The following is a 26,481-nucleotide window of genomic DNA, read 5'->3' on the forward strand; positions in this document are numbered from 1 at the left end:
CTGTGCAACAAGGAGATGTAGGACCATGCATGTATGCAAGCTACTTTTCCTAAAGGTAAAATCAAGGTTGGCAATTAAATACATGTAGCTTGGAACATCCGGAAGCTGTAACTGGGATAGTCAGTTACTCAAGTGCCGTGATTTCCACCATCACTTCTGGAGTGGGTCACATCTTTCCTCGTAATTTAGCCTTGATCCAGGGAGTTATAAGTGAGTCCTGAATACTATAAGGTAAGAATGTCTTTGAACACTAAGAAATCATTTAGTCATAAGTGTCTCTGGGCTGGGTTGCTTTCACCACAATGCCCTACTCTTAACATTGTCATTGTACCACTGTCTTTGTATGGGTATGCTCTACTTGGTTTACTGCTGTTCTGAAGAAAAACTGATGCCTAAATTGAGATTAGTGTGTCTAGATATGCACTTACTGTACTTCTCCATTAGCTAAGAATTTCTCCTTCCAGACTTCATGATACAGCTCTAGCAGAGCCAGCTGCCTTCTGCTGGGAAGCAGGTGATGTACATCATGCTTAACACCATTGCTTTGGAGAAACACAGTGATCCTTGGTGCCCACAACATAACTGTTAGGCCACAGAAGATAGATCTGATGTACATCTTGTGGTGACAAGAGACACAAGAAGAATTGATGTAGAGCACGCAGCTTTGCCAAGACAGAGAAAACTGGTGGAAAGCAGCTATTTCACATACAAAGGAGGGACTCAGTATTTTCTCAGAAAGGTAACTTAGCTCTCGAGGTAAGTTTTCATTTTCTCAGTGTTGAATTCTACTTTCTTCCTCAGTCATCTTCCAACTCATAACTACTTCACTTTCCTATTCGTTGCTCTGAATGATGTGGACATTTAATACCTACTGTGGTGCTACAGCACTGCTTTGTTGTGATGTTGAAAGCTCCATTCTTTCAGTGTGGGATTAAAAGGGCCAATAAGCAAAGAAGATACCATTGCAGTATAAGTGCAACTGTAATTACTATTTTCACCCACCAGGATAATATCAGTAGGAAATTAACATCCTTAGGAAGATCAGACACAGAATATATCTATCTTGTCTATATTACTAGAGTGGACAAGGAAGAAAGTTGTACTGTGTTTGAACTACGTTTTCAGTACTCATTAATTCTTCTCATTAGTGCATCAATGGTAGACAAAGCTACTGGAAGCTACCACCCATTCTCCAAGAAATGTATCCTGCAAAGCTAGCAAATGGGGGCAAATTATTTGCTGAAGCAACTGCCTGTTGAAGATGGTTTGTTCCAGCACTGTGAAAGTTGATATAAATGTATGGATAAAAGTAAACTAGACTGTTCCATAGATGTAAATAGGTGTATAATAACGTGTATATGGTTTGTTTGCAGTGTCTTCTTGGCAGGTAATCTGCAGCTAGCAGATTTAGTCAGCTGCTAAATGTTCATGGAAATATGATTTGAATTGCTCTCCACACTGCTGGTGAGTGGCCAGGAAAGGAAAACAATTCACATCTAATATAATCAATGGATTCAGCTCCTGTAAAAAAGATACAGAAAAACTTGTTGATCTATATACATTTTTTTGATTTTAATTTTCAGAAAAAGAGGTGAATAATAATTATTCTCTTACACAAATCATACATCTTAAAGAATAGGATGGGTTCTACAGAAAATCTGAAATATGAATGATTTGATAAGGCTTTATGATAATTTTTCAACAAGATTTTGACTTCATTAATGGTACAACACTTTATTCAACCTTGTGTTCTTTATAGACAAAGGAAAATGTCATATACCTTAATTTTTAAGAAATGTAAACATTCTTTTTAAAAAATTTCTTTCTAGTGGCTACATCTCTCACTGAACAGTACTTTTTGTACAAGCCAAATGCATGATATAGTCATCTGAAAAAAGTAGCATGATGTTCTGGAATGGCATTAGTTACTGACGCTGCTGCAGTGGGCTGGTAACCACAGTACTTGTTCATAGGCAACAACTGGGAGACAGAATGTTCTTCCAAAAACATGTTCTTGGTCATACGGGGTTGTGAACGTGGGACATGAAGAAAGGTTGGAACAAAACTCTATGTTGGGAAGGCAAAACCTTCCTCTTCAGGATTTAATTGTGTTAATGGCTGCACACAGAGTGCTAAATTATTCCAAGAGACATGCTGAACCTACCTGACACTTCAGAACACTGTGTTACGCCAACCACTATGTTTCACTCATGACAGTCTCCAGTCACTTTCCTGACCTGCAGGAGTGAAATGGGAATTCTTGAGAAAAGGTTCTCTAGGCACAGAAACTGCAGGAAGCTCTGTTAAAATGGTGCAAGGGGATAAGAGAGCAATGCATGGTAATTTCACCTGATCCAGCCACAATATGATCCAGCATAACTCTGGTTTAAATGATTACATGAGTTTCTACACCAAAAAGCAATTTATCTAAAACACACAGCATTGTAACTTCTGTTATCTTGGCACAGCACGGTGTACAGGTAGTTCTCTCACACCTAACCTGAGATGATTGCTTTGCCATGCTGTTGCATGGATGGGAGGAGTGTATTTACAAAGCAAAGATCACAGCTGGTGGGCATGTGTCTGCAGCTTTCAAGATCCCACCAATCATTCAAGTCCTTCATTCTTCCAAGTCTTTCCTTTAGGGCCAGAAAACCTTGTATAATCTCTTTAGCGCACGTAAATGACCTCAGAAATACTCGGGTAGTAGGGAATATTAAGTCAGTTCTAGGTCTTTTTTCTTGTTTGCTCTTGAAATCTTTTGTGTGATGATTCTGAGTATATATGGTATTACTGGTCCTCTACGCTGTCAGAGTCAGCAGGAAGTTAACTGTGGGCTGATAATGAGCAAGGGAAAAGACATGGCAAAGTTTGAATAATCTGATTTTCCAGCAAACTTAAATCTGAAATTTGTTGGTGGCAAATCAAGCGAAGCAAACCTGCCTTCTGGCAATTTTTCCTGAAGGGTAGGTAAGCCAAAGCTGTGAGCTTCATACAGCTCTAGGTCCAGCTTAGCCAGTTCTAGCAAAATTTTATCTTTTCATGCTGCCCTTTTTGCTCTGAAAGTCAATGTTACTATCTCCTGGTGTTTTATTTCCTTCTTGAGTATTACAGGGACATGACAGTAAGAGCTCAGTCTCAGTGTGCATGCACAGGTTTTGAGTTATCTCGTTTCGACAACATGTCCTGTGCTGCATCATCATTCATAGGAGGCAATGGGAGGAATGTTACAGTGCTGAATTTACAGAAACAGCTGTGATAACTTTATGCTGATCAGAAGTTACTTGAAACCCCTGAAATGTCATGCTGATGTTATAGTAGTACTAAACTGGATCCAGAAATTATTCACCATATTTCTCCCCAAGACTTGGTAGGCATGTTGGCTGGAGTTGCTGACTGTACAGATTTCTCTGGCTGATAGAGTGTTTTCAGTTTAGACTCACCTTGGCCAGTTCCCCTCCTTGGTGAACCTTTCCCTTACAGTCAGCTTGGGAAGCAGCAGAAATCCTTCTGGAAGAGATGAGGGTTTGTGTCAGCGTGAGGATACGCAGTACACCTGCACAGATAACTGTCCTGTTGTTCTCTTGTGGTGCTTTTGGATCAGTCTTTAAAGCTGACCATCAGCTAACAAATTTATAGGCACCCTGTCTCAAGCTGAAGCTCCTGATGGGGTGGAGTCTGCTCCTTGGTACTCTGTGTCTCTCTTTCTTTCTGTGCCCTAGACATTCCTCACCTCACTCTGGAGTAGATATTTGAATCACAGTTTCAGAGATGACAGGGAGCGCCCTAGCCATCACAGTCAGTTTGGCAGTGCTTCTTTATCTGGGTCAGTGACTCTTTAGCAATTCAGATTGGGTTAAAATGCCCTAACAGGAAAAGAGCCTGTCTGTCAGTTCAGGACAGCCTGTGACCAAGTGCTTAGGGCACCCAGCTGATAAGGAAGCTCTTGCTCTGACTGAGAAGAATCTGCTGATTATACTAAAATCCTCTCCCACCATATCAGACATGAGACTCCATGAGAAAGTTTGTATCTAGGAAGGCCCTGGGGAAACAAATACAGAGGTGAGTTTGTATCTGAGAAGGCCATAGGGAAACAAATACAGAGGTGCCTAAGTCTCACTCCATTCATTGGCATCTCATTTCTTAGCTATTTCCTCTGATACTCTTTTTTAGAAATCTAATTCACTGCACAAGTTCTTGAGCAAGCCTGTCTTTAATAAGGATGCGCTACAAGCCAAGCACTGTGATGCTAACCTTAAATATGTTTTGGCAGAAGTTGCTGATAGGCTTTCTTATCTTACCTCTGTGCCGCTCAATGCAAAAGGAGTTTTCTCTTTGGTTTTAGGAAAAGGTCTCTCTGACTTGCAAGTTAAACAATTAAAAAATAAAATGAAAACAAAGTTTGACATGTTGTGCCAGACAGAAATACTAAACTGCATCATGATTTTGCAGCACTTTGATCAAAAAACGGTTACAGCATTGCACCATGAATTCTTTGAGTGAAACTGATTTGCTGCTATTGTGTGGGCAGAATGCTGCCTAAAAAAGACACCGTGTCTCTTGTGACTACTGGGCCATGCCAGACCCTACAGATTGGCCCAAGCCTCCCTTTAATCATCTGTAAGGGAAAATCAGTAAATTTGATTAACTTATTAAGTGTAAAAATAACAGTAATAATATACCGTAGTGAAGGTTACTTTACAAAACTTAAATATTTGAAGAAGACTCAACACTTCGTGTCTTAATAAAGATATATTTTTACAGTAAGAGCAGGTTTTTGGTGTGTGCTGTAGTAGCTGCTGCAGAGGTAAGGGTCATCTTGCCATGTATTTAATGCAGAAGGTAGAGTGTAGAGCTGCCACTTTGGCTGGGGTCAATCTCAGGGTGTTGGCTGAATAGCTGAGAGCTCAGCTGTGACAAGCGGACAAGCAATGTGACAGCCTCCATGCTAATGTGTCTGCAGGAATTTGCACAGTGGAAACAGGGCACTGACGAGAGCAGCAGAATAAATCAAAGTGTGAAAGCAACTGCAGTCAAATGTCACACCCAAGTAGTTAGTGACTTGGCATGCTGTTTGGAAATAGGTTGGGTTACCTGTCAGTGTGGCATTTTCTTTCTGTTGCTAGAGCATAATGTTATCTAAGGATAAAACCTAAGGAGCACAGATGGTTGTTACACAGGCCTAATTCTCTAAACCCTTATCACAGCAAAATTATTCCATTGACATAAATGGGACCACTCCTATGGTTAAGATCTCAGTTATATTCTCTAATTCTTTTACTACTGAAGTTTAATTTTGTTGTTTTATGCATGTAAATATCTATGCACCTTAAAAATATAACATTATCTGGGGGACAAACCCTGTTACATTCCTGACAATCACTGGGATCAAAGTCATTGTTTAGGACTGCAGGATACAAATCTTGCTTGGAAACATTACCCCTGCACTTTCTAGACAAAGAGATACAGGTTCTGATTTGACTTTACTTTCTCTGCTTGGGAGCCACCAGCCCCAGAGTCCTCTGCCTGACCAACACTTAATGCTTCCCCTTGGTTTGCGCACAGGTGTTGAAGGGCATTGAAGATTTGTGGAGCAAGAATTTAAATTGTAAACCAAAGTAATGGAAAGAAAACAGATCAAAATTTAGAATCGAGCATTATTTCTTCTTACCTATTCCAAATTCTAGTCTATGAATTATGGTGAAAATCTCTTATCCTTTCCTGAACTATTGACCATTTGAATATAAATCATTTTTGTGGGTGCTATTTCTGTTGGCAGGCAAGCCTCTATGCTCTGTGAAACCTTCATACACAGAGGAACACACAGTTAGAGCTGTTTCCCTTACCCCATGCACTAAGGAAACAGTCCGGCTGGCTTCAGGATTATTGCAATCAAGAGGAAGTTGCCTTCGGATGGAAATCTTGCAGCCAAGAACCTGACTCAGTTGCATAACTTTATGTCAGTGCCTTGCTACAACACTAGGTAATTTTGGCAAGGCAGCTTTATGCAACTTAGTTAGAAAACACCTCCCTTCTTACTTCTTTTTGTTTGTTTCACTGCTAGTTTAGGATTGAAGTCAAACTCTCAGATGTGCGTTTTATCTAAGCAAGGTAAAATATTGAATCCCTGCTTCTCTTCAGTTTTGAGAAAAAATCACATTTCTTAGAAATCTTTGCATATAAGCTGTGCAATTCAGCTCTGAGCCTAAATTTTCCTCACCTCTCAGTTGTTTGTAGGATTTTTGACCATTATTTAGACTTTCTTATTGACAGTATACTATTTTTTATTATTATTTTGAAAATACCTTTCCTCCAGGAAAACCTACAGTGTTGGAGTTGCAGCTTTGTCATGCTTGGGGGTTTGAGATCTTCAAGGATTAACTCATACTGGTACCAGGCAGCAGCAGACTGGTTACACAGAAATGTCCCTTAGTGTTTGAATGCTGGGTTGCCTCTAATTGAAAACACATTATGAAGTCTCTGAAAGGATAAAAAAAAAAAAAAAATTGCAGCATCACTGATTTTCATTATAGCTGTCACTGTCACACCATGGATTCAGCTAGTTGAACCATTTGTTATGAATAACATTTAGTTTGAATTGGTATTTGAATTGGTATTTTTAATTGAGTAACTATGAGTATTTTGTCATTATTTTACCAGAGATGGATTGCAATGATTCTGTCTGCAATGTTTCTGGCCCATACTTTATTCAAAAACAACATAACCACCTGCAAATATTTTTGCATTCTTTGGTGCTGTTTACTCCAGCATTCTCCACTAGTAGGAGCATATTTCATCATGAAATACAGAAAATAATATTGATATTAGTCCTAGGTTCTCAAATAGAAAAGCCATGAAGAAAAAGAATGAACCATTTTCACAAATAACGGACCAGCCCAGAGCTCCTCTCAGCAAACAATGTAAAGAGACTTTGTGTCTGTCTATGAAGAAAAGAGGCTATCCACTTGGTGGTGGTGTTTTTTTTTTTCCCCCCACAAAAACATTTTTGCCTCTAGCATAACGGAGCATTCATCACTGCCCTTTATCTAAAGAAGCCAATCCATAGAAATTGTTTTGAGTCAATTTTCTGGAGTTCCATCTGAAGCTCAGTCCATGTCTGTGTAACTCAGTAACTCATCTGCTGATGGAGAGGCACATATGCCTATTGTTTAAGGTTAACCAATGGCTAGGCCTATCACCCCAATTAATACAAATTGCTACTAATTAAATGAATAATTTTAAAAGATTATTTCGATTAACAAAAATTGCTACAAATAAGCAAACTTTAATTCTGACTGCAAAGAAAACTACAGTATAAACAGAGTCAGGGAATAATTTTTGACATGTAGACTTAAAAGGCAAGTTATTTACTTCCTTTCTTTTCCCTTACTGTGCCTCACATAGTGACACAGCATTAGGAGCAGCACGGGGGACACATTCTAGTTCTGGTCCTCTAAGAGTGAGCAGTAACTTCTCTGATACTCCTGCTTGCCTGATTCTTCTCTCACACCAGACCTCCTGCCTGTGGTGGTGACGCCATTCATTACTGTGTATCTCTAGATGTAGAAATAATTCATCTTACCCATCCTCTTTACCACATCTCCAGAAGAACCATTCCCCTTTCTGACTTACTGCCATCGCTTTTGAACACCATCATATCCTCAACATCACTGGACAATCCCCCTTGTCTATTTATTCTACCAAAAAAATTACCTGTTCTTCAGTTCCCATAACTTCTCTGTAACTTTCTTCCTGACTTTCTTTCTCTCTTCCTCCCTGTGGTTCTGCTCGCTCTGTGCTTCCACCTGTCCCTGTGTTTTTTCCTCCTCTTTCATTATTCTGCCCATACCATCAACCCGTAACCTGGGGATACTGGAAATGCTGGGAAAACAATACTATGGAATGAACTCTCAGTATTACATTGGTTTCCAACTCATTCTACTAACAGGCATGTGGTGTTAATCTAAACTGTCCAACACATTAGTGGGAGATAAATTGCACCCAGAGAAATATTACAACACTTTACCTGGTAGATGCCAACATATTTATTGATATGGAATTTCTTTTCCTCCATATAACCGCTGAAACCTCTCTCTGTGGCGTTCTCTTGAAAAAGGCATAACTCTATTAAAATATTTAATTAAACTTCAGTAAGTTTTGCTGTGGCTACAGTTTGCATTCTTTATTCAGGAAAAGTTATCACTAAGGTCATTAGAACTTTAAAGTAATGAATGACTTGTTTATTGTATTTGGCTAGTTGAACACACATTACAACTTAATGAATAATTTCTGAGGGCTATGCATATGTGTATACACACGTATATATGTGCGTATATTTGATTTTGATCTCTAAAACCTCTATTTTATTTCAAATATTCCTAAAGAGAATACTTAAATACAATTAATACTGACACATGAAAATAATAGAAAGCAGGGCCAAAGTAAAGTTGATTTACTTGATCTACTTGAATCTACTTGAATTAGCTTTCAGATAATCCTGAAGTGTGTTACAATGTCAAGCCAAAGCTGGAAAGAATTTGTAAAAAATGATAGGAGATATTTGAAGAAAAATCATCAAAGTTTCCTTATTTGTCTTTTGAAAATAATCTTTTGATTCGGATGTCCTGCAGTTTTAATCAAATGCCAATATAAACACAAAGAAAAAGGGTTAAAGACAATTAAAAAAAAAAATCTCTTGAAAGGGTAGAAGTTTTCTGTTTGGTTTTACTCTCTCAGAGAAAACTGCATTCAATTCAGTCAAACACTGCGTTTTCAAAAATGTTGTGGTTCTGGCTTGATTCCACAAAAGAGAAAAACTTCAAAGTTAAGGATCAAGCCTGCAATATTTGGTCACAATATGACACAGTCGGGTAAAATTAAGGATGGTAACCTGTTGTGATAGATAGTGGGGAGGGGGCGATCTCCAACCCTGGCTTTTCTTTCTTTCGCTGATTGAATCATAACAAATTCAGGACATAGATGATTTTTTTTTCCTTTTGGAAGCGAGTAAGTAAAAGCCTTCTAGAAATTCTGCACACATGTATTGGTAATTAAACATTTGCTGATCATTCTGTACCTCTAAGATAGGTACCAGACCTGACTGCTCTACCGTGGTGACCCGTTCTGTGTTCTTTGTGTCTGCAGGTCTTTATGAGCAACCTTCTTTTTCAGCTGGCTGGCATGGGGCCACAATCACCATATCCAGTAAGATGCAATACAGTGGTATGTTGGCCTTCCTCTAATAGGCTCAGAATATGAGAAAAAGCAAGGTTCACACAGGGAAACATCTTAAATAAATCTGTTGTTAGAGCTTGAAAAAGCAGGCAATGTTTTCGGCTCAGAGTCAGTGACATTTAGTGCAATTTTCTGTAGCAATTCAATGCAGAATGCAGAAAAGATTGTTTTGGGGAAGAAAAATCATGCGTGTTGTTACATCTTATAGGTTAAAAATTTTCTATCGCCATCTGTTCTTTAAAGGGAAAATTGAATTTTTTGAGAGTGTTTTCTTCAGAAAAAAAAAAGAGTATCTGCTTTCTGTAGAAAATTAGGGCTATTCATCAGAAAGCCAAACACCTGCAAGCCAAATATTTCTGGTTGAAAGTATTGATTGGAGAGCTGCTGCTGCACCTCTCAGGAGGATGGCAGTTTGGTGCTTTGTTTTCATGCTCTCTGTGACGGGGCTCAGAAGCGCCACATCTTTACTCCCTTACACGGCTGTACTCAGGTAGGGACGGGAGCCTCTGCGGCCAAATGGCTGCAGCACGTGGCAGCAATGCTGTGTGAAGCAGAATCTGGATGCGAGCTGCTTTCTCTCTCCTCGTGCAAGGCTACAGCCCAAGTGCAAGCAAGCCAGGGCAGTGTGGATGCTCAGGCAGTTTGGGTTCCAGGATCAGGCTCAGTAGGGCGCTCATTCCGATGCAGCACCACAGCGATGTCCCTAATCACCTAAGTCTCCATTTACATGGCTAGAGGAGTATTTCTGACTAGGAGTTTTCAGATGAAACCTCTGTTATTTCACCATTATAAAAAGAAATCCCTTCAGCTTTTCCAATTAAAAATAAATCAATATGCTCTAATAGCTTTTTGGAAGTAATGGGCCTGACTGCTCCATTAAACTCCAAGAAGCATACTTAAGAGCTAGGTTACCTAAAGCTGGAGCTTTGCGATATATGAAATTTTGGTCAATGTTCTAACTATTTTTTTTTCAGAATTTTATTTTGGTTTTGTTCAAATCCAGATTTAAAAATAATTGTTGGCAAAACAAAAAATAATCAGGAAAAGTATCTTTTTTTGTTCAACCCAAAATATTTAGTTCAGCTTCAAAGGAGTGGCTTCATTTTTGGTCTTGGGCTGTTTCACATATTTCAAAGCTTTTTTCTTTTTTAAATTTAGGCCAATTTAAAAATGACACTCGAAAGTCTTTGTTTTGAAATGGAAGTGTTTTGGCAGTTCTAGAATGAAACGCTCCATTTTGAAAATACTAAAATGAAGTGTTTTGACTTTTTTTTTCTCTGCATTGTTTCATCTAGTCTATTTGCTAAATTCCATTCAAATTCAGGAAGTGTACCGCTCCCTCCGAAATTCATTTGTGTGGTATATTTATTATTTGTCAGAAAGCATGAGTCATTAAGCTCTGCATCAGTTCAACTTTAAATAACAGGAGAGAATGCTTAATAGGGAATTGATCGTATGCAGCTATGTTTCTCACTCACCTTATAATTACTACTGTAACGGAGAGCACCCAGCTCTGCAGAGCTGCTTCACCCACGTGGAAGAAGAGGTGGCAGACAGTCCCCAGATCCTTCAGCTGATGCGGCTTCCTCCTCTCCATCAAGTAGGCTAGTCTTCTTCTTCCATGAGTGTCAATTTAAATTGTATGCCTTTCTCCAATGTTTCTGTAGCTGTTTGCTAGGCTTCCTCCTTCTGTTCCTGCCTAAATCACTGCTCGTGCCATTGGTATTTCCTAAAACCTCTGTGAGGAGAAAGCTTCAGACAGACCTTTCACTCCAGCTGGTGTGAAAAATCCTCCCTGCTCTGTTGTGATCCTTCTTCCCCTTCACCAGCTCTGCAGAGGCCTTGCTGAAGGACTTAACTCCCATTTACAAGAAGCATCTCTAGAAAAATGTTTATCACAGTGTGTAATCTTGGAATGCAGCTGAAAGATGCAAAGTGAGGCCAAGTCCAAATCCTCCAGAAGGACTGCATGTTGAGAGGACAGGTACAAAATGCTTCAGGAGGTATGAGACGTTCCCATACCCATGCATAAAATTGCTTTTTCCAGCTTTAATCATTAAGCTGAGACAATAGAGTCTTCATACTCCCCAATTACACATTTGAACTAAAAAAAAAAAAAAAAAAGCCTAAAACCTTTTTTTTCCTCATTTCAAGGCTGCTATTTATGAACATTTAAAGAGTCTAGGTGGCCTTACAAGAACAGCTGTAAATTATGAAGTTGTAGCCTGAGAAGTGTAGTTTGATAAAAGTTGTTCTGAGGAACAGTCCTGTGAATTTCCTGAGTGTTGCTTATATTGACTGACCAGGAAAAGACCATTGGGGAGGGCAAAAATGTGCAAGGTAATGCTAGTGACATCCAGACAGTACTGAAGTTCCCTAGACAAAGTAAGGTCCCCACGTACCACCTCCTCATCTCTGGAAAGACATGGTCTTCCTTTAGGAGGTGTACAATGCAAAATTCATGTGTAACCAGGCAGGAAGGAAACTTGAGGAGTACTAAGTCTAGAGAGAGAGCAGAGAAACTTGAAGGAAGAATCTTTGCTGTTAAATGTTAGTATATGTGGTTGTTGCACTTCTTATGATTTATTACTTTTCTACTTTATTTTTCCCATTAATGAAGATTGGAGTTGAGTGCACTCCAACTGGTTTAAATATTTCTAAAGCTATTCACCTGCATTAGAAGCAAACAGCTGGCATACCAACATTTATCTCTTTTCAGGCTGCTCACTTCACAAGGGCTATTCACAGCTTGCACTTTACTAAGGTCGTTGGTATCGCTGTTACACTTTTCCTGTATTACATGAGGATCAAATTCCAGTAGTTAACAAGTCAAAAAAATATTCTTGGGGGTGAGAGAGGAACTAGGTAGATGAGTGTGTTCCACACGTCTGCTTTATTTTTGGAATTACCGCCTTCATCCACGTGAGAAATAATTGTGATCAAAAATAGGTCTGACCTGCAGTACCACAGATGACAAAGAAATGCTTTTGCAGGGTGTGCTCTGAGTGTTCTGGTCCACCTGGGCCAAAGCACGAAGGGACCTCAACTGCTGGCTACAGCCCAGTGGACATTGAGTAGTCTCTGGGCCAGAAGTCTCAGTACTGTAATTGGGAATAGTTCCAATAAAATCAGTTTCTCAATATCTATTCTTTTGAAATTCAAAAGCAGATTTGGCCCACTGCATGGACTGAATCCAGCTGAAAGCCAGGGACCAGATTCTGATTTGTGCTAAAGTAGATGAGAATTAACTCTATTGCAGTTAATTGGTCTCGATCCTCATGTGTCTCACGCTGGCATAACTGTTCTGACCTCAGTGGAATTGATCCTAATTTATGCCACTGTAACTGAGATTGCAGCATGCATTGTTTAAATTCTGTTGGGTGCGTCTTCTTCCAGGATGGAAACTATTTGCAGACTATAACAGCCTCTTTCCTAAAATTGAGGCTTGTCATATCTGAAATTTTTGGTGGGGCAAGGGTGTGGGGCAAAGGATATAAAGCCAACTTTGTGCTTAGTGCTACCTTGTATACTTTGAATCCTGCAGTCTCCTGCTAAATTATCAGTGCCTAATTAGGAGACTAGAAGACTCCTGTACTCTTGCTGTAATACAAAGAATTACCTAGCTCTGTGATCACCCTAAAGGAGGCTGGGACAGCTTTAGGAACTTGAAATGATAACATGGTGATTTTGCTCAAGCTTTTTTTTTTTTTCTTTTCTAAGCTTTTCTGCTAATTGATTTTTTTCTTGTCTCTGCAGCTTCTGTTTTTCCCACCTTAACATATTACATTTTTGAATCATTTGATGAATGGGATGTTGTGCAGCTGAAAGATCATGTATATGATAGCTCACTCGGTGTGCTCACACTGAACTGACTGCCTGAGTTGCAGCTGGTTGCTTTTCTCTCAGGACACTATAAGTCTTACATGCCACATAAAGAAGCCTTCATCCCGCAAGATATATACATATATATGAGAGTGTATATATATTTTTTATATATATATATATACAAACATATGTGTGTGTACATACACACAAAAAATATATTTTTGGAGTAAAAGGCAAATCTGTCTTCCTTTGCTTGCACTGGAAATACACAGTTTGTCAGGCTGACTTTTTCCCCCCGTTAGCAATGAAATTTGGCCAGGAGTCCTAGCACGCCATTAGAAATCAAGCCGTGACCACATCAAGTGTGAATGGCAGGGCAAGGTTATAGCATGTAACACTATGCTGTGGTGACCTGTTGCAGAGTTAGAGGCTGGGAGGTGTGAGGCTGGGTCAGATAACTTTATTGCAAGTGAAGCACAAAGTGAAGCTCAAAGCTGTGCTGGCTGTTTACTCTTTCAAGAGGCATTTAGTGAGGACTTTTTATTTTGAGAGCATATTTTGAAAACTTCAGCTGCAGTGCTTGTAGCTTAAATTTCATAATTGAACTGGAATATTTCTTAGTTTTAATTACAAGTGTACCCATGGCATACTCCTACTTATTCTACAGTGATTTGAAAAGCTTTTCTAAAACCTCCTGCACAAAGTGACTGCTGAAAACAGGCCATCAAAGGCAGAGATATTCAGCTGCTGTGAAATAAAGCAATGAATCACCTAGCCAGTACCAGCAGTAGGCTGGTGGGTCTTTCTTGTGATCCACTCTAGAGGTGTTCTTCTCAGCAGGAAGTGAGGCACTCTCTTACGAGATAAAGAAAGATGTAGGTGAATTCTTTACACCACTTATGAACTTTCTTCTGCAAATTTGTACTTTGTCTCTTGAAATACTGATTTTTAAAATATTTTTAGGCTTTCTTATTAATTTGACTTTCCTTTTATTTCTGCCATTTTTAATTTCACTTACTCCTTAGACCTAGTAGCCCAAAAGGTAGTCTGTTTAATGCACCTCTGAAGGGAATTTGGCAGAGTGTTGTAAGGTAGAGTAAGGAAGATCCTGGTCTTAAAATAGACACAAGACATAAATCAGCTTCCAGGGTCACACTGAAGCCCTGTGTGAACTTTGCTTTGTGGGATGGCATATCTGAAGGGCATGCTGCCCCTTTTCCCAATGTAAACTGGAAAGAAAAGGACATTTTCAAGACAATCAGAATCAAGGCTGCAAAAGATCTTAGTGTCCCACCCTCTTACAGTGACAAATATGTTCTAATGAAGCTCATTCATCTACTCTGTTTTTGTCATGGTCTCAGACCATACATCTTTGTGTGGCATCACTTGTGATTTATCTCACTGTGAGGAGAGGGCAACCCAACTTTCTCACACGACACTCAGTTGGGAAATATTTCAAATTTAGTTGAAGACATCACTGAAGCCCACAGAAAGATGGCCTTTTGATATTTTGGCCCACACACGATGGATAAGGTCTAAGTACAATTAGGATTTAGGTGTTTAAAAGGTCCCTACCACGGCTGTGCTTCAATAATATAATCCAGAGCTGTACACTGGCCGTATGTACCAGATCAGTGCCAGCAGCGCCCTGAGCAGGGAAGTGCCTCATCTCCGCTTACTCATTTGGAAGCAGTGTATGGTCCCAACAAAACACAGACAGCAGAAATACCACCTCTACCTAGGGTGCAGAGCTGCAGGGAATTACTGAATGCCAGTCCTTGCAAGCACGTGTAGATTAGCAGGAGTGTGGAGCACTTTCTGCATTCTACAAAGCTTAAGATGCTGCAGGCACGAGAGGTCACGTAGGACTGCCCCAGCACAGGCCCTGGCACATCTACTTCATTTCTGATTGATGTTAGGCTAGCCTGTTCTTAAAACCTTCACAACGCAGTACCTCTGTAGCTTTCCAGAAAGCAAGCTATGTCTGTGCTCGTTCTTATCATTAGAAAGCTTTTCCTAACTTCCAGCGTGAGTCTTTCTTGTTGTCAGTTATGTTGCTATTACTTGTCTCGTTATCTGCTGAGCACATGGAGATGGAATTAATTTGTTTTTATACCAGCCTTTTCTGTGCACAGACTGTTATCCCAGTCATCTCTTCTCCACTTTAATTATCTCCAGTTTTTCAATCTTATGTTTTCAGTTTTATTTTCTGTATGTTTGGTTCTTCTCAGAGCTCTTTCCCAGTAGCACTCTCACCTTTCACTTCCCTCTTTGTGGAAGACATGTTCAACACTGGACCTGATAGTTAAGCTAAAGCCTTACCACTGCCCAGTACCCTCTCCTAAGGCTGAATTACAGTTCTTTCAGTCTCTGGTAGGACCATTTTCACCAGGGGTGCCAATGTCTATTTTCACCATTTAATTAAAAGCAAAAGCAGATGAACTGATGCTAAGAGAAGCCAGACGTTTAGCTGTCATATTTTGGTGTCTATAAACAACACTGACTTACAATATCTGAGCACAGTGAGCTTACCAGGTTTACAAATGCCCTGGCATTAAAACATCGAAGCCTCCCAATCTGTTTGACTGCAAATGCTGCTTTTGCCAACTGCAGGTTGAAACTATACCATCTACCTTGGATCTGTGTCTTTAAGTCTAAACCTGCTTTGATGTCGTGATGGATATAAAACCCTGGTTTATGAATGATTCGTGCATGCATAATTAATACCAATTGTTTAAACAGAAGCAATTGTTGCATGAAGTATTAAAATCATATGAAATCAAATACTGCGATATTTTGGTTTGTGGATACTACTATTTAAAACTCAGTAAATAAAATATTGTAATTATTTCAGTTATATTCAAATGCACCAATAGTACATTACATTCGGTGTTGTCAGCTCTGACTTTAAAATAGAAAAACATGTTTCATTGATTTGAGACATTGCAAAATGTTCATGAAGGTATCCCAAGTAACAACGTAATTCAGGTTTATAGGCAGCACAATTGATTTTATAGGTATAACAGTTGAAATTTAACTAATAAAACCTGAGCAAATAATGCTAATTAGCAGTATTTTGAGAAGCAAAAGATTTCCTTGCAATCAAATTTGGATAGCATCTTATCTTTTCTATTCTTACCATTCTCTGCCGGTTTGTTACTCTGCTCCCACACTTTCAGATTTGCTGATCTCTTTGGTTAGACTTGACTGTTGGAGGAAGAGGATGAACATATTTTACAGAAGAAAATCTTTAGCTGATAAATCATACTATTCCATTTAAATTGTTCATATTTTATTCAGCCTGGCCTTCAGACTTGTTGCTGCATGTTTCCATCTACACCTTGGTCATATGTTTATTTCATTCATCGTACAGCAGAAATAACGTATTGCATTCTTGGAATTGAGAGATTCTAAAAGTTTTTGACACTGATTACTACGGTGGCATTTATGGCAATGTACTTTTGTTGCTGTGCAGTGGAAGTCTTTCAGAGTAGAATGGATCAGAATAATTATTTTTCTTACAGTTGGTTTACTAAAATCAGCCAACCCTCATTTCTGTTACCATTATTTGATGTTTACTTTGCAGTAACATCAAGAAGTAGAGCTCCACTGTTTTAGTGATCCTTCTGTTTTGTTTAGGTGTGTTAGTAAATCCCCTACCTCAGTAAGCTGATGAGAAAAGACAACTGAGATGGATGGTTATTCACAATGAAGGTTAAAGGCCTTAAAATTTGGTCCCTGTCTGAAAGCTGACAGGGCAGATCATTTAATGTCATTAAAACAAAGTGATATAAAATTGCATTGATTACTATAGGTACCACATAGTCTCTCCTACTGCTATAACCAAAGCCTTTCCATAGAATCACTCTTCTGAATACTGTCACTATACTTGCTATTTGCATTGGCTTTGTTAAAGATATATAATGCAAGAATAAAAATACTGCAGCTGTCTTTCAGTGTTGGCATTTCCTGGTCTTGGTGTAGCTTCTGAAGCTCACGCCTCACTGTGGCGAGTACTCTGAGGTTGGTTTCTTTGGTTGGTTGTTTTGGTTGGTTTTTGTAAAAAGCACCTTTGTGATTTGAATGGAGGCAGCTTACAGAATTGGGTTATCAGAGCAGGAGCTCATGACTTGCATCATGCTATATTGACAATGTCTTGGCAAATGAGAGACTGAGAAATTGTTTTGTAATGAAAGCGTAAACTATATGGAATATTGTGTCCCTCTGGTCTCCAAGAAATTGCATTTTGTTATTGCCTACAATATTTTTTCTAATTTCAGTACTGAAGCAGTTTCACTTGGGGAAGTGCTTGTTTCCTTCTGCCTCAGCAGAAGGACGCAGCAATACCCTGAGACCAGCACTTGTGCTTGTCAGATTAAATACAGAAAACGTAGGCTGCTGTGTTACAGAGGCTAGTAGCTCCGTTAGGGGCTAAGCACAAAAACTGAAAAATTCGTCCTCTCAAAAGAACTTCAGGGTAGGTATTCAAAGAGTTAATGTCAATGAAGATTCAAATTAGACATCAGGTAAAGGTCTCTGGAAGTGTAGATGGATACAACTTCTTAGGGAAGCTGTGGAATGCCTATTACTGTCTTAATTAAAATAAAATCTCCCACAAAACACAGTCATCATTAAAGCTAAAAGCAAAGACCATGGAGATTTGACTTGTTGCTGAGGATGCACCAGAGGACTTCTCACAGCTTCCGTTTCTGCTTTCTGGGTGAAATCTGGAACTGGTGCTGCGCTCCTCTCAGTTGGATAGAGCGTACAGATCTGTGTGTTGGTACTGATTTGTCTTACTACCTAAACTATGTTCTATAAAATTATATTTCTGTGGCCTGCTCTTTCACGGGTGTATTTCTTGACTATTCCCTGATGTAATAAGCAGTCATTCAAAATACCAGTGGGACTGGCCTCTCCCAAGACACCCACTACAGATTGTTCCCTAACTACTGATTTATACTATTTTAATGTCACAAAGACTCCTGTGTTTTGACGTGGAAATTTTTATCACTCTAAAAATGAATTACAGTATTCCTCCAATCATAAAATGACATTATGAAAGCAGCTCTTTTGCTGATGTGGTGACTATAGAGTTGCTTGACATTATTCTGGTAACGCAATTTGACTAGATATATTTTTTGGCATCTAGGAAACAACGACAGTGATAGAAACTGATGGACCCAGTGTCAGAAAAACAAAAAGCCAAAACCCACACAAACTGACTGCAGGAGGACACCCAGCACATTAATAGGTGGATTGTGAAAAATCCCATTTCCAAAGGGCAAAGTCAATAAAGAGAGGAAGAAAAGAGAGAAGAAAAAAAAAAAAACCAGTAAAGACAAACCAAGACTTATATTTCTTTCTTATAAAACTAACAAAGAGATAGTGAGGGGAATTTTAAAATTGCGTAGATGTGGACTGAGGAAGGAAGAGGGAGTTTTAACCAGAATAGTTGACATTCGATATTCATGTTTGTATGTCTGCCTTAGCCTTCCAATATAATTGTATTCATAATGTGGAGTGCCTCATTATTAAGCATCCTTTATCTTGTTCATACTTTTAGTCTTTTTCTTAACTTCCAACATAAACATGTTCCAGAACACTGTGAACAAAATGCCATCCTCAGGAGGACTAGTATTTGTAGACATATTTTGTTGTGGACGTTTCTTTGCAGAAGACAGGGCCTTTTCTTACTTTCCTCAAGGGCCTTTGTAAATATTTCTGTTTTCATGTTTATAAAGTGCATGTATATATAATCTCCCAGATCTCTGAGATTTAAAATTAAAAAAAAAATATTTTGGGAATCAGCTATACGCAAAAACTTCCATATATTTTGTCCACTCTGAAGTGAGCATTTGTACATATCAAAGATTGGTTGCTTTTCCCTGTCATTGAGTGATAATATGTCATAGGTAAGAGATTTGTGACAGTGCTTAAGGCAGAACTGTGATAAGTAACGCAGTGCCAAGACTTCAGTATTAGCACAGTCAACAAACTCCTCCAAGTAAATGATAACATTTACATATTTTGCCACCTGCTGACATCATGTTTCCATTCGTACTGACTCCAGAATCAGACTATATCTAAACCGAGTCAGAAAGACTTAATTATTCTGATGGTTTTGAGCAGTCTGGGAAGTCCCTGAGCAGCAGATTTTGGAAGCTGGGAGATTGGTGTGGCTAATATGTTCTTATTGTTCTGTTATAGCCTTCTGTAGTCATCTAACTGTGGACCACTATTGTATGTAGAATACATATTGGAAAGATGGACCTTTGGCCTTCTCCAGAATAGCCATTCCTATTGTTCTATGAAAAAACCACCTACAAACAAAACCCAATCAGTCATCCAAAGTCATCAATAACACGAAGCAATCTTGTTAGCAAAATGATCTTGAAAGAAAACAAACATGCAATAATAATAATAATAAAAAAAACTGAAAATCAAGCAAAAGGAAAAAAGTTTCTGTCAAAGTGACTTGGCTCAATTTTCCTTAGTTCTTGGCTAGAACATTTCCATTGATAGAGTTGCTAAGTGCATTCTATTTACAAATATAAACACTTGATTTTGATCAGCAAAAATGCATCAGCACACTTGAACAGTGTCAATGATGACATAATTACACTCACAATTTCCTCTCTGTAATGATTTTTAAATGTCAGCAGTCATTTTTTGTCTAATTGTAGCCTGCATGTCAGCACTTCCTCTTAAAACAGCATGTTTCTCTCTGCTGGAATTTCACACCTCTCCACTCACTCACTCGCTTCACCAGTGAAGATAATGAAGATGATATAGAGCTGCAGGATATTTTCACTCCTGTGCTGCTTTACCATTTAACATCAAGGAGGCAGAATAAAGTTTCTTTTGTTGTAGTGTGTGTGTGTGTGTTTTTTTTTTGTTTTGTTTTGTTTTTTAAAGTGCAGAGTTTGATCATTTAGGCTGTAAATAATTATTTGATTTGAATGAACAAATCAAGTCTTCATTTCTCTGGCCCCCTGCTGGTGCTGTGCTAATAACCTGTTTAAAAGCATGGGCTTGTGATAAAAATATTCTCATGCATCTATGTTGTAACCTTATTCACTGGAGGAGAAGGCTTATCCTGTAACGCCAAACAGTTTCTTGATCAGTTCAGTGTTTGACGTGGTGGGAAGCCAGATGACGCTTTCTCTGCAAAGGCAGCATGTTTAGTGATGTTATTGCTAATATCTCGTGCAATGGCCTAGAAAGTGACTTATGAAATGCTATTTTGCATGGTGCCAGGCCTCCGGAGCCCACAGCATAACAAATAGGTGCATCTGGAATTCATTTCAGTGCCCTCTTCCTCTTTCCATAGATCACAGACTGCATCATCAGGTTTATGGAAGTGTATCACTTGTGCAATGAACTGGAAGACCTGCACTGAGGTTAGCAGCACACATTTTCCACTCATCTGAACATAAACTGAAGTTGGAAATGGGGGCCAAAGAGGCCTCCCTCAATCCAATTTGCTTGCGACTCCATGTCTCTGATGATGCTTAACTCTAGGGCTGATTTATTATCAAAATAAATGAAGAGCCACAAAGAATGTATACAGTGAGATCAAATTAAGAAATAATGTTGAGATGTCTGATAAAAAAGAATACTATCGAATACTTCTAATTAAACACGCTGGCAACCCTGTTTGTCTGTCTCAATGGGTCCCAAAAGATGAATAAATAAATAACGTGGTGTTGGGGGTGAGGCAGTCTGAAGGCCATGATAACTCATATATTATGTGTCCTCTGTGACATTAGCACCACAGATGTGATGCATATATGTACTCATAACTGTGTATGTGCCCATAGGTACATGGGAGATTGTGTGTATATTCATACGAACAAATGCTAAAATAGTTCTCTAATTTTTTGTTAATTATGCTGCAATTTGTATCGTACACTTTAGTTTTTCCTTTTTGATTAAAATGGCTCCTCAGAAATTTCCTGTTGGACAGGAAAAGGGTTTTTTAACAATCAAGCCCTACCTGCTTCTGTGAAGTATATGTGAGTAGAATCTGAAAGCAGGTGCTTTTGGGTCACCCCACTGCAGACGGATGTCCTCAAGGACAATTTCATTAAGGAGCAAAGCAAACCAAAGATGCTAACAACCCAGCAATCAAGAGGAAAATAAACCTAATTCTTTGAGCACTTCCAGGAGAATATGGGTACTGAAGCCAGAGGAAGACCTGCTATGGGGAACACAATGGGTGACACTAGCTTGCTTATGTCTATCTTTGAGAGAAAAGGAGCGAGTCAAGAACTGGTAAGACTGAAAGCAAAAAGATTATGTGAGAGATGGACCTAGAAAGCAGGGACAGTGATCTTGAACTTTCCCCTTAGCCTTTCCCTTCCCATTTTATTCTGGAGAGAAAAGGAGGAGATAAGATTAACTTAAATTGTGCATAATACACTCATAGGGATGTTGGCTATACCAAACCTTTACCACTAAGTTTACTTTTCCTATGAGCAGACTGCATTTCTATGCACTGCACTATAAAAAAGAGCAACGTGTCTTTTCCCAATTGCTCAGCAAAAGCTAAATTGAGAAAAGGAAGGAAAGAGCCTTTCAGGAGTCTTTGGCAGTTCCTGGTGGTTTGTTGGAAGCAGTGAAAAGGATTTTCTTTAGGTAAAGAGGCTACTTTGAAGAGCAAGGACATCCGTTTCTATAGAACTGCAAAAAGTAGTTATACACATCCTTCTGATTCTTTAGGCACTTGTGCAGAAGACAATGCAAACACTACACAGAGTTACCAGAGCTAATTCTTGATTACCTTTGTTAGGTGTTTTGGACTTTATTGCTGAGGTTCAGTGTTTTTGGTTTGAACCTCAGGCTTTTTAATGACTTATAAAACCATAGAATCATAGAACAGCTTGGGTTAGAAGGGACCCTCAACATTTAAAAGGAAATTTGGAAAAGGAAAGGGGAAATGGAGTTTTCCATTTCAATGGATCAAAACTATTTGGTTATTTCATGGTACACATAGGAATCAAGTTTATATTTTACATTACAGACTTAAGCATTCTTATATTTTCAAACAAATAAGTAATGATGCTGAGAGTCTATCATATTGTTCATTTAGTGGCTAATGGTGGTAAGGTCAGCCTGCAGGAGTACAGAAACAGTTCCCATACCAACTGAAATAGGTTTATGGCTTTTCAAAATAAGACTGTTACAGCCTGTGCTGTTTGGCAGATTATGCATGATTCAGTCACTGCATACAGGGCATTGGCTTCTTGCTGCATCTGAAGGTGCTTGACATCTCATAAATTCATGCCAAAAGTATTTCAAGTTGGCCTCTCAGAAAATGATGCACATTACATTAGCGCCCACATCTGAAAACTTCAGTTGATATGCTTCATATGAACTTGAATTGAACCTCAACCTTAGAAAACAGGGCATGCTAAAGCATAAAGACAGCTGAATGGTAACCATGACAACAGGCCATCCAAAAACCATATGTGTAGCCAACATTTATATATACCAGGCGGGATAACACATTATTTTGTGCACTTATTAATATCAGTTCATGCTGTTTGCATTATTTTTCACCAGCAAAACCATAAGTTATGCAGGTGTTTTCAGCTAACCTATTAATTTACCTTTGCTGCTTTTTGCCAATCTGACAAGGTGTATATAAAATGCATTCGTCCAAAACGTTCTAAGTTTTAGAATTGGATATCATATGGTCTCAAAAACATTAAGTGGCACTTTAAAATTTCTTTCTTTTGGTAACCTTGGTGTTATGCTTATAGGTTGTGTTTCACTGACCCATGACAATGGCTATGCTGTTTTTACATTTTTTAATTGGGCCAAAAAAAGTGTGGTGTTTTTTTTTTTTCATACCTTTGCTTTATGAAGAGGGCTACCAAGATTTCAAGTAGCTCACCATATTAAATGAGACTTTAGACTAGCTAAATGTCTATTGTTTTTCCTTAACCTGACATAGTCTTTAGTATGGACCCTTGTAGGCACTGATATAAAATGCTTTGTATCTCATTTTTAATAAGCCATTTCACCTCAACCAGGGTACCTTTTTAATCCACTTTTCTCTAACTAACTTGAGAAATACAGCTCTTTCCATCAGTTTGAATAGAAAAGATGTTTAGTTTACTTTGAAATACCCCACCAAGGGGCATTTTGTAAATGAGGATTTTCTAATCTTTAATTGGCATCAAAAATACTTTTGCTGCATGCACATTGCTCCAGTGAGTTTGTATAGAGTAAGTGACTGAACCACCCCCCCCCCCCCCCCCCCCCCCCCCCCCCCCCCCGATCTGAAATGCTAAAGCTACAGGTGCAATGCCAAGGGCTGAATATTGATGACCTGGCCATCTTGGGTTGTATCAGGGTAAGGCTTGTGGTAGCTCTACAATTCATCTGTCATTTTTTCTTTTGACATCACATTGCTTTTCTACTTCTTATGTATTTACTTTACAGTATAGACACAGTATTATTTATTTGGAGACCTAATGAAATGCAATTACAATGTTCTTCTTTCCCCTCACAGAACTAGGTTGTGTATAGTTCAGGTACTATTGGCATCACTATGGCGAGAGGGAGCGAGAGAGAGAGAGAGAGTTTTTGTTTGTTTTTTAATATATATAAAAATGCAGTACAGGAAAGACATCTTAATCCTTTAACTACCTGACATATATCTTTGGGATCAGCCACTTCTGTTATATATCACATATGCGAGAGAGATACTTAAGTCAGCTGCAACAGTGCAAAATCTCTGCTTTTGTGCATATCATTCTTAGCTCACCTGGTACACTGCCTAGTTGCACACTCTATTAAAAGCTTCCCTCACTGGATCTGTGGTCATAGCATTTAATCCACTCTTTGTTTTGTGACCTAGACCCACCTTGCATCTGTCCTGACCTTGGTAGCAGTGCTTGCAGTCTCAGAATAGTGATTTTAAGTGAGACTTACCCATCCTGCAGGGAGAAACCTTAAATGTTATCTGGTCTTTAATTTGATTTGACTTCCCCTGTCTAGAGGACGTGGTTGGCTTTTCCCAGACTACAACCTGCGTGTAAGGTAACATCTAAGCAGTAGGGATAAAAAAGAGTGCCAATATCTGACTATACATTGCTGCTTGATTTAGCAGCTTGTTGTATAGATGCCATTATAACAAATTGCATAATATTTTAAAGAGACCTGCAAAACTTGAGCTGGTGCAGCTCTCCTGTTTTTAAACACACGCTTCTATTTCTTGTCTTCTCAAAATAATGAGAGACAAAAAGGAAACTTTCGTTGTTTATTCCCGTTGCTTATTCCAGGTTATGTACAGGTTAAGTTGGATTACTTCTCAGATGATGGACTGACAAATAGATGAGAGTTGTTGGGTGTATCAGTGACAGCTGAAACGATAGTGGCACCTGCCTTTTATTGATTTTTTTCCTATCTAAATTATCTCTTCCTTAGTGTTTGAAACCCTTTCCTACCAGGGGGAAAGCAGGAATAGAAAACCCTGTAAATTTTATCATCTTCATTTAGATGTACATCCCCCGCTCCTTTCTTCATCTTGTACTTATTGCATGAATGGTACTATAAAGTTACCATAAGCGAGAGCTAAGGACACAACTACACATCGTTAATTGTCCTAGTACTGAGACATTCAAGAGCCAGTGACACCCTGCAGGCTTTCATAGACAGAAGACTCATGGCGCGAGCAATAATGACCTGTCAAGCTGTCCTCTTGCTGTGACCCTTCCTCTGTCTGTTCAGTCCATGCACTGGCCTTGAGCTCTCTCAGGACACATGCTATTGCAATGGCAACAGTTTGCAGCTGCTGCTGGCACCAGTGATCCTGCCATCAGCTTCTGTAACTGAAGGCTATTCAAGCCACTGAGCAGAATTTTAGCCTGGAATTGGTCCTGGCATAATAACTGTTTGGACGTCACCACCACATTGAAATTGCATGAGACTTGTTTGTTTGTTTGTTTGTTTTAATCTATCTAATGCCATCATGCTCCTTCCATCTTACATGCAGTTGGCCTAAGAAAACTTGATATTAAATGCAGTGTTAGCTGGAATTTGTGTTGCAGTAATGCTGTAAAATCTTGAGAGGAACAGGGTATTTATAAACAGCAGAACACGCTAAGACACCCTGTCTCCTCCCAACCAAGACAATGCCTCCACACCACACAGAACAAAGCTAAACAGTTCCCAGCTCCACTGTGAAGGTATCACCATGTCAGTGTGGCGCTGTGCCTGTGCTGGCCTTGGCATGGTGCCACACTGATATGATATGAGCCACACTGGCTGGTTTAGTGCAAAACCCAAGCTACCTGTAGCAAGATTTAAATTCTTATTTGTAGAGAAAAGGGAGAAGACAGGTTCCCTGTCTTACAGTCTTTTGTGAAAAGTTTCTGCTTGCCCAAATACTTAGGGTCTTTAGGAGAAAAGAAACAAACTGACTGATTTCTCCTGTAAATTGGGAAAACACACCCTTTACTGCTGCAGAGGTTCCCAAATGAAGCACAGCTGGATGGCTTCCAGTTAAGCCTTAGTACAGTAGTTGGCTAGGGAACAAGGATGCCCTGGCAACCACGCATTACCAAGGATGCTGCATAATCTTTAGCAAACTGTTGTGTGCTAAGCCTGAGGGTGGAGGAGGGGGTTGTATCTGCTTCCCAGTGATTTACGTAGAAGCTGCTGCAGAGGAGCAGGTGAGCACTCTCCATGGATGGAGAGAATGGTGTAGTGATGGAGCTTTAGATGTTTAAGGCTAAAGGGCTTTGAAAAAAATGGCAGGTGTACTTACTCTTTCTTGTATCTGCTTGAAGCTACAAAACACAGCAATGGTCTTCACCGTCATGGGATGGAAGATCTAAGGGAAGGTCACAGGCTCCTTTTGAGAAAAACAAAATTAAAGTTTATGAAGGGAAAGGGAGAAAATGTAAGTTATGAAAGGTAACTGCTTTAGACTGCACTAACATCTGTTTGAGCTATGATTTAGTTTCGCAACCTTCAACTCTTCCTTTGTGCAAGTGTGCATCAGTGCACTGGTAGTAAAGCACTAGTCGTATGTTTAACATGGGTGCTGGTGGTTTCTGTTGCTCTCCTATGAGCCATATCAGGTGACTTCTTATATCCTGCGGAAGCAAGGTAGGCTCTCTTCATACAACTGCTAAACCGCTTTTGATGACAGCCCCCCCCCCCCCCCCCCCCCCCCCCCCCCCGAGGCTAAAGCTCTCCAGGAGATGTCACTCTTTAATTCTTTCATACACATAAACTACTGATGGAAGGCAATAGGGGTCAGACCATTGTCTTAAATAAACTGCGGCATACCAGTGGTGCCTGCAACCGTAAGAGCTGAGGCCTTGTAAGTGTGTTTGTTAATTTTGCCTGCTAATGACAACCCAAAAACTACAGCAGCCCTTTGTGAGGTTCACACGAGGTCTG

At 39.3% G+C, this 26,481-nt stretch overlaps 2 long non-coding RNA genes across 2 annotated transcripts in view; one reads left to right on the forward strand and one right to left on the reverse strand.

Annotated features, from left to right (window-relative positions):
* The window catches only part of LOC106036254 (uncharacterized), a 272,871-nt gene that overhangs the window by 231,834 nt on the left and 14,556 nt on the right, over window positions 1-26,481 (forward strand). Inside the window, exon 12 of the long non-coding RNA XR_010833503.1 lies at window positions 465-756. This is a non-coding gene — a long non-coding RNA (uncharacterized lncRNA). The remainder of the gene's footprint in view (window positions 1-464; window positions 757-26,481) is intronic.
* On the reverse strand, window positions 1,281-25,998 carry LOC106036257 (uncharacterized). Its single transcript, XR_010833504.1, has 7 exons — window positions 25,841-25,998; window positions 16,199-16,266; window positions 8,027-8,124; window positions 6,327-6,480; window positions 3,444-3,510; window positions 2,165-2,237; window positions 1,281-1,521 (listed from the first exon to the last, which is right to left on the reverse strand). It is a non-coding gene; the product is annotated as an uncharacterized lncRNA (long non-coding RNA).

The sequence above is a fragment of the Anser cygnoides genome, chromosome 9 (genome assembly GCF_040182565.1).
Source record: "Anser cygnoides isolate HZ-2024a breed goose chromosome 9, Taihu_goose_T2T_genome, whole genome shotgun sequence".
Taxonomy (NCBI): domain Eukaryota; kingdom Metazoa; phylum Chordata; class Aves; order Anseriformes; family Anatidae; genus Anser; species Anser cygnoides.